A 13,160-nucleotide genomic window follows, 5' to 3' on the forward strand; every position below is an offset into this window, starting at 1 on the left:
ATATTTCTACTGTCTGGTGAGAAGAAATGATTCACTTTTGCCTTTAATCCCAATATTTTATTGGAAGTCACAGAAATTCCAACCTGAAGAAGGCATGTCTAAAGGAAGTTTCTCCTCCTTGCTGCTGTTGTCCTGTCCCAGGGTCCACTGTGTTAGAGTCAAATGAGAATGCCCACTGAGGAGGGCAGGGATGTGAATTTTTAAACCTAGACCTACATTAGCGAAGATCCTATAAACGCAGGTCCAAATGATTCTGCCTAAATATGACTGCTGCCCCAACTCCCACCAAACACTCCTTGGGCGTTCTGAATGATCTAAATTTCTGGCCAAGGAAGGCGAAAGCTTCTCATTCAGATCCCCTCAGACCTTTGTGTTCTCAGACACTCAGAAGTGCCACATTAACAGCCACGAAGCGAGCACCCACGGGGGTAAGGAGCACATCACGGGCACCGGGAGTCCCAGGAATCACACGAAATAGGAGTCAAGTCCTTGCCGACTGTGTGCCTGCTGACTCTCTCCACACCTCAGTTGACACCTCTGTGGAATCAAGGCGAATAAGTCCCTGAGAAGGGTTTTTGTGAGAACTGAATAAAAGAACGTTTACAAAATGCTTAGTATGCTGCCTGCCATGTAGTACGGAAACCATACTTCTAATCTGTAGGAATTGATTATAATGGGGAAAGTAGAGTATGAGATACTTTGAGGGCTGAAGGGAAGAGATTAAAAGCAAAGAGTTCAGAATTGGGTGTTCCACTGCACCCGTGCATGTCCTTTGATATTATGTCTGCATCTCGCCCAGGGAAATCACTGCATTTATCAAAGCAGAACAGTTAGAGGCAGAAAAGCTGGACAGTAGTGCCGGGACCAACACCACAGGGGCCCCAAATGTTCTCCATACACTGTTCTGCCACCCAGTGCCCAACCCACACCCCCAACACCACCTTTGCTTGAACTTCCCACATCTCATGGCGTTCCTTCTCGGACGGGCCTGAGGGCTTGGCCCCTGCTTCCACCTCATCAGCCCGCCATGCCAACTTCCCTCACACCACACCTGTCCCAGCTTCACGCAGCTGGGCCTTCAACTTCCCCTGAGACTTCCTCCTGACCCACGGACTACTGAGAAGTGTATTGTTTATTTTCCAAATCTTTCTATTATAGATTTCTAGCTGAATGCCATTGTGGTCTGAGAACATATTCTTGGTGGATTTCTATTCTTTTAGCTTTACTAAGGTTTGCTTTATGGTATGTAAAGGGTATGGGGTACGTTGGTGAATGTTCCATGTGCACTAGAGAATACGAACTCCACTGTTGTTCGATGCAGTGGTCTGTAAGTGTCAACAAGATCCAGCTGCTGGCTAGTGCTGTTTAGATCATCTAAATCCTTATTCATTTTGGGGCGCCTGGGTGGCTCAGTCAGTTAAGCAGCTGACTCTTGTTTTCAGCTCAGGTCATGATCTCAGAGTTGTAAGACTGAGTCCCTCATCAGTAGTCTGCTTGAGATTCTGTTTCCCTCTCCCTTTGCTCCTCCCCCGGCCCTCTCTCTTTCTCTCCCTAAAATAAATAAATAAATAAATCTTTAAACCCTTATTCATTTTCTGTCTATTCATATCCGTTTATTAGAGAGGGTTGTGAAGTCTTCAGTCATAACTGCGTATTTGTGTATTTATTCTGTCGGGTTTTGCCCCATGCATTTCAAAGCTTTTCTAGCACATGCATACACATTTAAGCTTATGACTTCTTGGAAAATTGACTTCGTTATTATTATTAAACATCCTTCTTTACCCCTGGTAATCTTTGTGATTCTGTGGTCAACCGTGTCTGAAATTAGTGTAACTACTCCAGCTTTCCTTTAGTTGACCTTTTCATGTTATATCTTTCTCCTTTTTTTTACTCTTAATCTTAGTCTTTACATTTAAAATGGGTTTGTTATAAATGGCATATAATTGGGTCTTGTTATTTTACTCAGTCTAAATCTCTGTCTTTTGGGGCACCTGGGTGGTCGGTTTGTTAAGTGTCTCCCTTCGGCTCAGGTCATGATCCCAGGGTCCTGGGATCAAGCCCTGCATTCAGCTCCCTGCTCAGTGGGGAGCCTGCTTCTCCCTCTTCCCCCTGTTCGCATGCACCTGCATGTGCGTGCTCTCTCTCTCTCTCTCTCTCTCTCTCAAATAGATAAAAAACATGTTTAAAAAAATAAAATACATCTCTGACTTTTAACTGGCATGTTTAGATCATTCCCATTTAAAGTGATCATTGGTATCATCACATTGAATTCTACCATCTTGCTAGCTGCTTTCTCTCTAAGATACTAGTTTCTATGTCCTCTTCTGCTTTCTCTGGGTTTAGCTGAGCATTTTTATTTTTCAATTTTATCTCTTGTATTGACTTGTTATTTATGCCTCTTTTTTTTTTTTTAGATTTTTTTTAAGTGATTGACTAAGAGCTCTACTTTTCAGTGATAAAGAGTTTGATCATTTTGTGTTTCCTAAGAATGGGTTCGGAGAAAGGTATAGTTTTATTTCTTGCTAAGATGGTCTTTGAAATACTTTGGTTAAAATAGCTAGAATTTAAATAGAATATTGCAGTATGGAATATAATTTCATTTGAATAGTATGCTGAAATTTCATATGTAAGCAATGAACTAACAGACACTTTTTAAACATAGGAAGATTAAATCTGGATAAACAGAAATACTTTTCTGTACAAAAAGGAAAATACAGTGACTTTTTAACTTGTTTAGCTTTATTTTTCTGAGAAAACATAGCCAGAAATTATTGAATTTTCTTCTTAGGAAAATCCTGGAGAAATTTTCCCTTCTAGAGAAGCAGTTCTTATTTTTGTTTTGGAACCAGAGTCTCTTGGAGAACTTGATGAACAACACCGTTGAAAAACACATATGCTCCTCTACACATCAAATTTTGCATATAATTTCAGAGAATTCACTGAATCCCTTAAGAGTCTCTAAATCCCTGGTGAGGAACACCTGCCCTAGAGTAAGTAGTGAATGTTATCAACAAGTATTTTGCTGTAACTATATATCTGGGTATGTAGGCCAAATAGCAGAAGTATCAGGTTTGACTTGAGCTTCTTGAGCAGGGCAAGAGAAACTCTTATTCTCTTAAACTTTTTACTAAAGCAGCCCCACAGCCAGGTCACACCCAGATCTAGCTCTTAAATTTGTCACCTGCTCAGGTCTATACTTTAATATGACTGCAGATGGCAAAGGAAGCTTCTACAATGGCAAAGGGAACTTAGATGGTGAGAGCCACCTGGCTGGTCTACATGCCCAGCGTACCCAGGATATGTTTATCTCCTTTAATGCCATAGGGTAGAATTCTCCTAGGTGCAATCACTGCTTAAATTGTAGCTATAAACACCATGACAAATTTGTCCATGAGCAAATTTTCACACTAACATCAAAACTCTCTTTGGTAGAGAGAGGGAGAAAGAATGTTTTAAGTAACTGCTTGTATTTTGAAAATAGTCTTCCATTTATACTTAAAAACTCAGTCACAAACATTTGATGGCCGTGAGTCCTGAAGAATAGACCACCTATTCCTCCCTTATTCTTCTGCCAGGTTCTAACTTCTCTCTCCAACTGTAATACCCTCTTGAGTCAATCAAAACAGAGTTACTTGAATCCTCTCAGTAACAATTTTATAAGCAAATAACACCATTAACTTTGTTCTTCTGCAAAGGCAAGTCCCATTGGCTTGTATTCCATTCTTTCCTTTCATGTATTTGCCCCTCTTCATGATTCAGTAAAATCCATATCTTTAAGATATTTCTCTCATTTGCAAAGGAATCCCATTTTTCCCCAATTGACATAATGCCACATAGAAGTATTTTTAATATTATCAAATAGGGATGATGGATCCTATGTTTGGATCATATTTTTGAGTATTAACATGTTTACTTTCCACATAGTAAAAATAATAGAGTATTTTCATTAACCAGATTGAATGGAACTCTTTGCAAACAACCATTAATGAGCGGTTGACCTGTGGCCCAGAAGCTCACTCTGGCAGTTGAGTGCATTTGCTTGTAAAGCATTACAAGCATTTGCTTGTAAACAAGCAATGTTTATAATGGGGGGAAAAAAAAACCCTCTTTTCCAAATTTCCTAAATAAAAATGTTTGAGAAAACTTCTTTTCCAGAATAAGTTAAAGGAACCCTGAAGAAACCAAAAGGCATTCCTTTTTGCATGTTTGTGTCTTTTTTAGTGCCCTTTGAAATAATCAGAATGTCAGGACTTTGGCATTTCTAAAGGTACTCTAACCGGACAGTTTTAATTCCTCTTTATGCTTTGTAATAGTTTACACTCTACCAAAGATAAGCTTCTCTTTCCCTATCAACTTTTCTTTTCCGCTTGATAAACAATGATACTTTTTAATGTGTTCCCAAAGAAGCCAAAATGAACTTAGATCAATTTCAGGGACTTCCTTATTTACATGTCATCCTCATGATAGCCTCGAAACTATCATCCAACACAGCTCATCTATCCGCCTCGTCCTCCTCCTCTGTCTTGAGCATCTTCTCTCTGAACAGGAGCCCTTTCTTAATTGCTTGGCAATAGTACTAAGACTCATTTTCACTTAGCGCTAAGAAAAAAAAAAATACATTCCTGGTTTGATTCTACTTTTCCGAATAAAATGAGAACTAGAAAATAAACACACAAGTAAAAATTGGTGCATGATTTTCTCCTTCAGTTCCTCACCCTAAAATGAGGTATTGCACAAAATTTCTGATGTTCTAAGTTTTCCAAGATTGTGGTGTTACAGTACACTGTGTCACCTAATGGATCACCTAATATACTGACTTTAGGGCAGAGCAGGCCACTCGGGAAAGGTTAGCCACCCTTGTTTCAGCCAGCATTAGCCTCTGACAACTATGGTGTGTTTGCTACTCGAAAGCATCGTAAGTGCCTGGGGTGCCCATCGAGACTCACTTGTTTAGTAGTTCTGCAACTGTTTGCAAGTTCAAGGAAAGTTATTCTTTTCCTACAGCACCACCACAAAGCGCTTCACTTCTTGCATTTTCAAGAATCAGAGTGTGAAGGACAATAGAGGGAAGGGAAGAAAGGAGGAAGACAAACCTATGAAGACAGAACTTGAAGAGGGAGCAAGATCAAGGTCTCAGTGGAGGTGAAATAATCTTTTGTGGACGAGTGAAGAACAAAGGTCAGAAGAGGAAATCTGCCACCCATTTTCCACCCTCTTACAGTTTGGGGGTTAGGTGGAGGAATTTTCATCATTTTCTTGACCTGTACATGTGCCTCATCAATTAAAAAGATCCTTGCCATAGAGAAGTTGAAATTTTTGTAATGTTTTAAGTGTATCCATCTTTTCTTGCTTTCCATGGCTTCTGGGCTTGTGTCCTATTTAGAAAGGCTGGACTCATTTCATTCATTCCATGATTATAAACAAATTTAATCATATTTTATGCTAGGAGCTTCATTTTTAATATTTCAATATTTGATCCAGGTTTAATTCAGCTTGTGAAAATTAGAAAATTTATCTTTTTTTTTTAATATTTTATTTATTTGACAGAGAGAAATCACAACTAGGCAGAGAGGCAGGCAGAGAGAGAAAAGGAAGCAGGCTCCCTATGGAGCAGAGAGCCCGATGCGGGGCTTGATCCAGGACCCTGGGATCATGACCCGAGCCAAAGGCAGAGGCTTTAACCCACTGAGCCACCCAGGCGCCCCAGAAAATTTATCTTTCTTAATGTAATTTCATTTCAGTGCAAATTCCATGCAGTTCACACTTGGATCAATTAGTCGTTGACTACTTACTATCAACCTACTATGAGCCAAGCCAGTGAGGGCTCCATAAGAAATATAAGACATGGTGGTTGATTTCAAACAAGTTACACTGTGGCTGGGGGAAACAACTACCGCCCTGAGCCATTTCTAGAACAAGAGAGCATATAATTAAGCACTTAATATTGAGATAGTACCTAGAATTGGTGTGGGACCTCTGAGGATGGAGAAATCTCCCTAGGCTGCAGTTGTTAGGGGAGACTTTGTAGACAGGATGGGGCAAGAGTTGTCTATGTACTTCCCCAAATGTTGAAACAGAAAGCTACCAGCTATGTGCATACGTGTGTGCACGTGCGTGCACTCATATGTGCAGTTTCGGTGGATACCCAGTTTTCACAAAACTACTCCGCTGTTGGGAAAATATACCTGCCACAGACTAAGTAGGATTTAGGTGCTTACTTGCAGATTTGAGACAGGGTTTCTGAACTAGAAGGAAGTCAGAGTGGCAGGGTAGTGGTGGGAAATATGTGCCTGGGGGCGGGGGAATGCTGGCCTTCTAATCACTACCCAAGCATCTGTTAGATCCTCCTGCTCCTCCTGGCATCTTGCCTACCCTGATCCTGCCAGAGAGTTCTGCCAAGTGTGGGTGGGCATCCTCTGGAGGTCTCCATCCTTAAGCGACTGGCTGCTACTTCCTTTCTCCTACTACTTGAAAGAGTCACCACCCAGCTAACTCTTAACCAGCCCAGCACATCCTCAGGGTAGTGAAGAGCAATGAACAATACCTTAGTACACTATTTCTTTCTTTTTTTTTTTTTTTTTGAATTTTTTTTTTCAGTGTTCCAAAATTCATTGTTTGTGCACCACTTCTACAAGTCTTTTTCGGCTGCTGGGAATAAAAGTTGGTTCAGACCTTGAAAAGGGCAGACGAGACAAGGATAGGTATATCAATATATTTATATCAATAGGTATACCAATATATTTTAAAAGTCTTGTGTTTTGGGGTACCTGGGTAGCTTAATAAAAACATATTGCTTACTGTTTTAAGTGTTTAAAAATTAATTCATTTAATCTTCAGAACAATCTTTTGAGATATGCACTATTATTTTACAGGTGAGGAAAGTGAGATACAGAGAGGTTAAGTAACTTGTCCATGGCCACCAGCTAGTATATGGCGGAGCCCGCATTTGAACTCATGCCGTCTGACTAAAGTCCCTGGAGTTAACTACACACTATCCTACTACCTGTGATGGTTAATTTCATGTGTCAGCTTGACGAACCACAGGGAGCCCAGATTAAACATCACTTCTGGGTGTGTCCATGAGCGTGTATCAGGATAAAACTAGCATTTGAATTGGTAGGTACAGAAACCTAGATTGCCTTCCCCAGTGTGGTAGGTGGGCAAGTAAAGTTTGCTGAAGGCAGCAGGCCCCTCAGAGGAAAAGAGCAAAAGTCAGAGGAAGGAGTAATATTCCCCTCCCCCTGCTTTATCTTCAACCTCACTGATCAAGCTGGGATATCCCATCTTTTCCTACCTTTGGACTGAGACTTCTGCCACTGGCTCCCCGGGTTCTCAGACCTTCAGACACTGACTGAATTTGCACCACTGGTTTTCCTGGGTGTCCAGTTTATAGATGGTAGATTGCGGGACTTCCCAGCCTCCATAGTTATGTGAGCCAATTCCTCATAATAAATCTTCTTGGATATATTATAGACATAAAACCAATAAGATATTTATATAACCAATAGGAGACATACAGTTGACCCTTGAACAACATGGCTTTGAACTGTGCAGGTCCACTCACATGAATTTTTTCCTATAAACACAATACAGTACTGTAAACATATTCTCTCTCCTTTCTGATTTTCTTAATAATATTTTCTTTCCTCTATCTTACTTTATTGTAAGAACACAGTATAGGGGCGCCTGGGTGATTCAGTGGGTTAAGCCTTTGCCTTCAGCTCAGGTCGTGGTCTCAAGGTCCTGGGATCGAGCCGTGCATCGGGCTCTCTACTCAGCGGGGAGCCTGCTTCCCCCTCTCTCTCTGCCTATTTGTGATCTCTGTCTGTCAAATAAATACAATCTTTAAAAAAAAAAAGAATACAGTATATAATACAAAAAGCATATAAAATATATATTAATTAACGGTTATATTACCGGTAAAGTTTTCAGTCAACAGTAGGCTATTAGTAGTGAAGTTCTGGGGGAGTTAAAAGTTAGGTACAGTGTTTTGACTAGATGGGGGTCAGTGCCCCTAAACCCCATGTTGTTCAAGTGTCAACTGTTTATACATCTCCTATTTGTTCTGTGTCTCTGGAGAACCCTAATACAATGCCTAAACAGTCGGCATGAAGGAGCATGAAGATATGGCTATGAGGCTGTTCATCCAACATAAACGTATTAATGCCCACTGTGTGCCAAGCACAGCCCCTCTTCCCTTTCCGAATGGATGGTAAAAACTCATCTGTGAGTCATGAAAAAAATTTAGTGGATTGTGACCAGAATTTCTTTAAAATGATACAGAAAATAGGGGCACCTGGGTGGCTCAGTGGGGGTTAAAGACTCTGCCTTCGGCTCAGGTCATGATCCCAGGGTCCTGGGATCAAGTACCGCATTGGGCTCTCTGCTCAGTGGGGAGTCTGCTTCCCCCCACCACTCTGCTTCCCTCTCTGCCTACTTGTTATCTCTCTCTGTCAAATAAATAAATAAAAAGATACAGAAAATAATGGAATACAAATGATCAGAAAGTGAGTTTCATGACATTTTTTTCACTTACGTTTGCACAAGCATGTATGTACAGATTAGTGTTGAGTCAGAATACCATGTACTTACTGTGAGTTACAATCAGAAAGGCTTAAAAGTCACCAGTTCAGTAGGAAAGAAAAACATCAGGTAAGTAATTATACTTATATCAAGTTAATTTTTTGAAATAATTGCAAAAAGTTGTCTGATTAATAAGAAGTTATTAAATAGATTATGATACAGACATTTAATGGAATTCTACCTAGAAACTGAAATTGTATTGTAGGGAAGTATTTAATGACATAGAAACATGCACAAGATATAGAGATATGGGGGAAAGTCAGATTATAAAACAACACGTGGAATATACATTTAAAAATACATGTACATATGGACACATGCACATTTGTGTATTTGAATAGACAAGGACTAAAAAGGATAGTCATCAAGATGTTTCTTGATGTGAAGTTACGCAAAAAATATTCTTTTGTCTATCTGCTTCTTCTGTAATTAGTGTAATTACTTTTATAAGTTATGTCATTATATAAAATAAGGTATATTTATGTGATTAAATAATAAGGATTTAAATAATAAGGATTAGCATAAACATAATGAAAATTCTCACAAACAATAAAAATAAAGAATTCTACAGAAAATAAAAATAAAGAATCTTTACAAACAATAATAATAATAATAATAATGAAAAGGACAAACTATTCAATAAAAGAGTGGGCAAAAGATAGAAACAGATCATGCATGGAAGAGGAACTTTTCTTCCCATATAAACACGTCAAGTGATGCTCAACCACACCAGTGATGAGAAAAATGCAAATTAAAACAAAAATAAGATAAAATATCTCTTTCTTCAGTTTTGCAAACTGCTAAGCCTGCCCTATGAAAACTACCCCACAAAAATCAAGTATCTGACCTGGAATTCCTGAATGGAAACAGATGAATGGGTACCCTGTACATATCAAAGTTGCCCGGGTACTTAATATGTGCTTTAATTTCTGCCTCAAATTCCAGGGCCAGAGGTCAGAGGGACTGAAACGCTGGCATTGATTAGCAGCCCTATAATATCATGAAATAAATCATTAAATGAGGTACAAAGCCTTCTCCAAAAAAGTACAGAAACTTCTAACACAGATAGAAAGATAGTGTTCAGGGGCACCTGAGTGGCTCAGTGGGTTAAGTCTCTGCCTTCGGCTCAGGTCATGATCTCAGGGTCCTGGGATCGAGCTCCACGTCAGGCTCCATGCTCAGTGGGGAGTCTGCTTCTCCCTCCCCACTGCCCCTCTGCCCTGCTTGTGCTCTCTCCCAAATAAATAAATAAAAATCTTTTTAAAAGGATAGTATTTATAAACATAAGCAATAACTGATAATTATTTCAGTGTACATCCCAATGCACACACACTCACACACACACATCATGTTAATCTCTTAATATATATTACCTCATCTAATCCCTCCATCAGCTTTATCGGTTATTTACTAGCCCCATTTTTACTGTAAGACGGCTGAGGCTACAACAGGTAAGTGGAAGAGATGGGATTTGAGTCCAGATCTCAACGCCTCCGCAGCGCGCAATCTCAGCCACTTGGGTAATTCCCCACATTGCAGCCTGATGGTGGGTTGTGCATGATGTCAATTGAGGATGCTGTTTTTGAGGTCAGAGGGCTTCAAAGAAAGGTCTGGGGATTACTGGTGACAGATACAGGTTTCCTTAAGTTTCTTAGAGTATACATTTATAAAATGGTCACGACTGGATTTTTTTTTTTTTGCTGATGAAAATTCAAGTGTCATTAGACACAATGTGTCTTATTCTGGCAAGAATTCTCTGTTAATGTGCACAATAACAAGGAAGACTCTATTGTGGTTTTTTTTCTATGATGATATAATTCATTTTTTAAAAGATTTTATTTATTTATTTGACAGACAGAGAAATCACAAGTAGGCAGAGAGGCAGGCAGAGAGAGAGGGGGAAACAGGCTCCCCACTGAGCAGAGAGCCCGGTTCAGGGCTCGATCCCAGGACCCTGGGATCATGACCTGAGTGGAAGGCAGAGTCTTAACCCACTGAGCCACCCTTATGGTGATATAATTCAAATAAAAAGACACTGAAATCATTGTCCTAGACTCTTTCTACAGTTTCATAAAATATGGTTATCATACTATATTTGGCCCAGAGAGTTCTTATTATAAGTTCTTATTATAAGATAGTCATCAGAATTATGACAATAAGAATAATGATAAAGGGCGCCTGGGTAGCTCAGTTGGTTAAGTCACTGCCTTGGGCTCAGGTCATGATCCCAGAGTCCCGGGATCAAGTCCCACATCCGGCTCCCAGCTCCACAGGAAGTCTGCTTCTCCCTTTGACCGTCTCCGCTCTCATGATCTCTCTCTCTCTCTCTCAAATAAATAAAATCTTAAAAAAAAAAAAAAAGAATGATAAAAACAGGGGCACATGGCTGGCTCAGTTGATGGAATATATGACTCTCAGCGTTGTAGGCTCCAGTCCCATGTGGGTATAGAGATTAGTTAAAAAATAAAGTCTTTTTTTAAAAAAAAGAAAAATGATAAAAGCAATAATTGTATTCATAATAGTAATGCACTAAAGGAAAATATCGATGATAGTCATGTGTAAAGGCTATGTATTGGAGGGGCACCTGTGTGGCACAGTTGGTTAAGCGTCTGACTCTTGGTTTTGGCTCAGGTCATGATCTCAGGGTTCTAGGATCCAGCCCCGAATCTGGCTCTCTGCTCAGCAGGGAGTCTACTTCTCCATCTTCCTCTGCCCCGCCCCCCCCCCTCGTTTGTGTACACACTCTCTTTTTCTCTCTCAAATAAATAAATAAATAATTTTTTTTTTTTAAAGGCTGTCTATTGGAGATATATATTTTGGAATGGAATATGAACTTCAGTTTTTTTCTTTCATCTTTTTTGGGAGATAAAACCCACCTGGGCAGGACCCAGTAACTAGAAAGTATGCATCACTTTTAATGCGACACAAGACACACTTGGCCATTCTTAACAGTTTCTGGCAATAATGTCATTTAGCACTTGTGTCCTTTAAATATCCCATTTCTGCAGTAACTCTTAGTTCCAGTAGCCGTGGTGATGGCTGACTGTGCTTTACAGTTGGCCAATGTCTTTCATGAGCGCTCATTACTCGGATTGTCTTACTTTTCCTACCTCTTTTCCCCTTCACCCTGATATCTTTATTACTTTATTTTTTCTATTTTATCATCACCATAAAGAACTTGGGGGATAAGACCGAGATAAATACATGCAAAAAGAGTCAAACAAACTATCTCGCATGAATTTCTCCCTGTAGCCAAAGAGTTCCAGGTCAGATGGCTTAGCTAATGGCTTGTAAGTGGCCTCGGAATGGGAGTCAGAGACTGAAGTCTCAGGTACTACGGTGATGACAGTAGGCTACATCTTATACCCCAGAGAACTGAATCTGATTATGCCTAGGATCATTACTTTCTGCTTCCTTCTCTTCCCAGTATTGTAGTCATTTCTTTTCTTTCTTTTTTTTTTTAAGATTTTATTTATGAATTTGAGAGAGAGCACAAGCAGGGGGAACAGGCAGAGGGAGAAGCAGACTCATCGCCGAGCGGGGACCCTGAAGCAGAGCTCTAGCCCAGGACCCTGAGATCATGGCCTAAGATGCCCAACCATCGGGGCCATCCAGAAGCCCCTGGTTGTAGTCATTTCAATCAAGCCCAATAGAATGTGGTCCCTGCAGAAAAGCTGGGCATGTGGGAAAAGCAGAGCAGAGGGCTAATTTGTGCTCTGCACAGATAACTCTTTTTGACATAAAAATCTCTGCCCCATATCTTTTATTTGGACTTCTGAGAGTAATAATGATACTTCAGTTACCTGTAAAGTTATAAGGCAAGATATATTTACTTCTACATTTTAAGCACACACATGCACAAAAACAATAGGGAATGTGTCATCACATCCAGCTGTATTTAAAGATTTTCCCAATAATTAATTCACAACAGGTGATGAAGCAGTTGTTAAGTACACTTTCAGTGAATCTACAAAGACAAATGAAACGTTTTAACCAACAATAACATCATAGCAGCTAAGTATGTAAATAAAGTAAAATGAAATTAGATAATTACTAAGATAGATTATATTTCCAAAGTTTCCTCAGACACGCGGCTCGCTGGGTCCTACAGGGTTGAGGGAGGACCGCTGTGTATGTCCCCAGGGCCATAGCAGTGGGTGGCAATATGAAACAGAACACCAGCTGGTCTGGGACATGGTTCTGATTCACCATCCTCACAACTGTGCTGGGACAGAAGTGGAGGGTACGAATCACTGTAAGAAAAGGGGTGTTTTTATGGTCTGGGCTGGTGACCAGCTCCACGGGGGGGAAAGCTGCTAGGGTTAAGCAGTTCCCTTCAACATTGCTGCTGCCTCAACTTCTTTTTTTATCTTTGTATCCTTCCCTGAGAGTTCTAAGAGCTGGAGCTCAAATTCAGTGTTGAGCTAATAGAGAGAGGGAAGGCAAGAGGTTAAACCAAACAGTTAACTGTGTCTCTTCAAAACTGACATTTAATACAGGGTGTAAATCACTAGGGGAGCCTGTTATTCCTTCAGGAATGCAATTACATAGGGTCAAATAAAACATGAAAGAAACCA

At 40.1% G+C, this 13,160-nt stretch overlaps 1 long non-coding RNA gene across 1 annotated transcript in view; it reads right to left on the reverse strand.

The window, feature by feature from the left end:
• Positions 1 to 426: 426 nt before the first annotated feature.
• LOC123943274 overlaps positions 427 to 13,160 on the reverse strand; it is a 32,456-nt gene continuing 19,722 nt past the window's right edge. Inside the window, exon 3 of the long non-coding RNA XR_006818606.1 lies at positions 427 to 537. This is a non-coding gene — a long non-coding RNA (uncharacterized LOC123943274). The remainder of the gene's footprint in view (positions 538 to 13,160) is intronic.

This window comes from Meles meles, chromosome 6, assembly GCF_922984935.1.
Source record: "Meles meles chromosome 6, mMelMel3.1 paternal haplotype, whole genome shotgun sequence".
In the NCBI taxonomy this organism is placed as follows: domain Eukaryota; kingdom Metazoa; phylum Chordata; class Mammalia; order Carnivora; family Mustelidae; genus Meles; species Meles meles.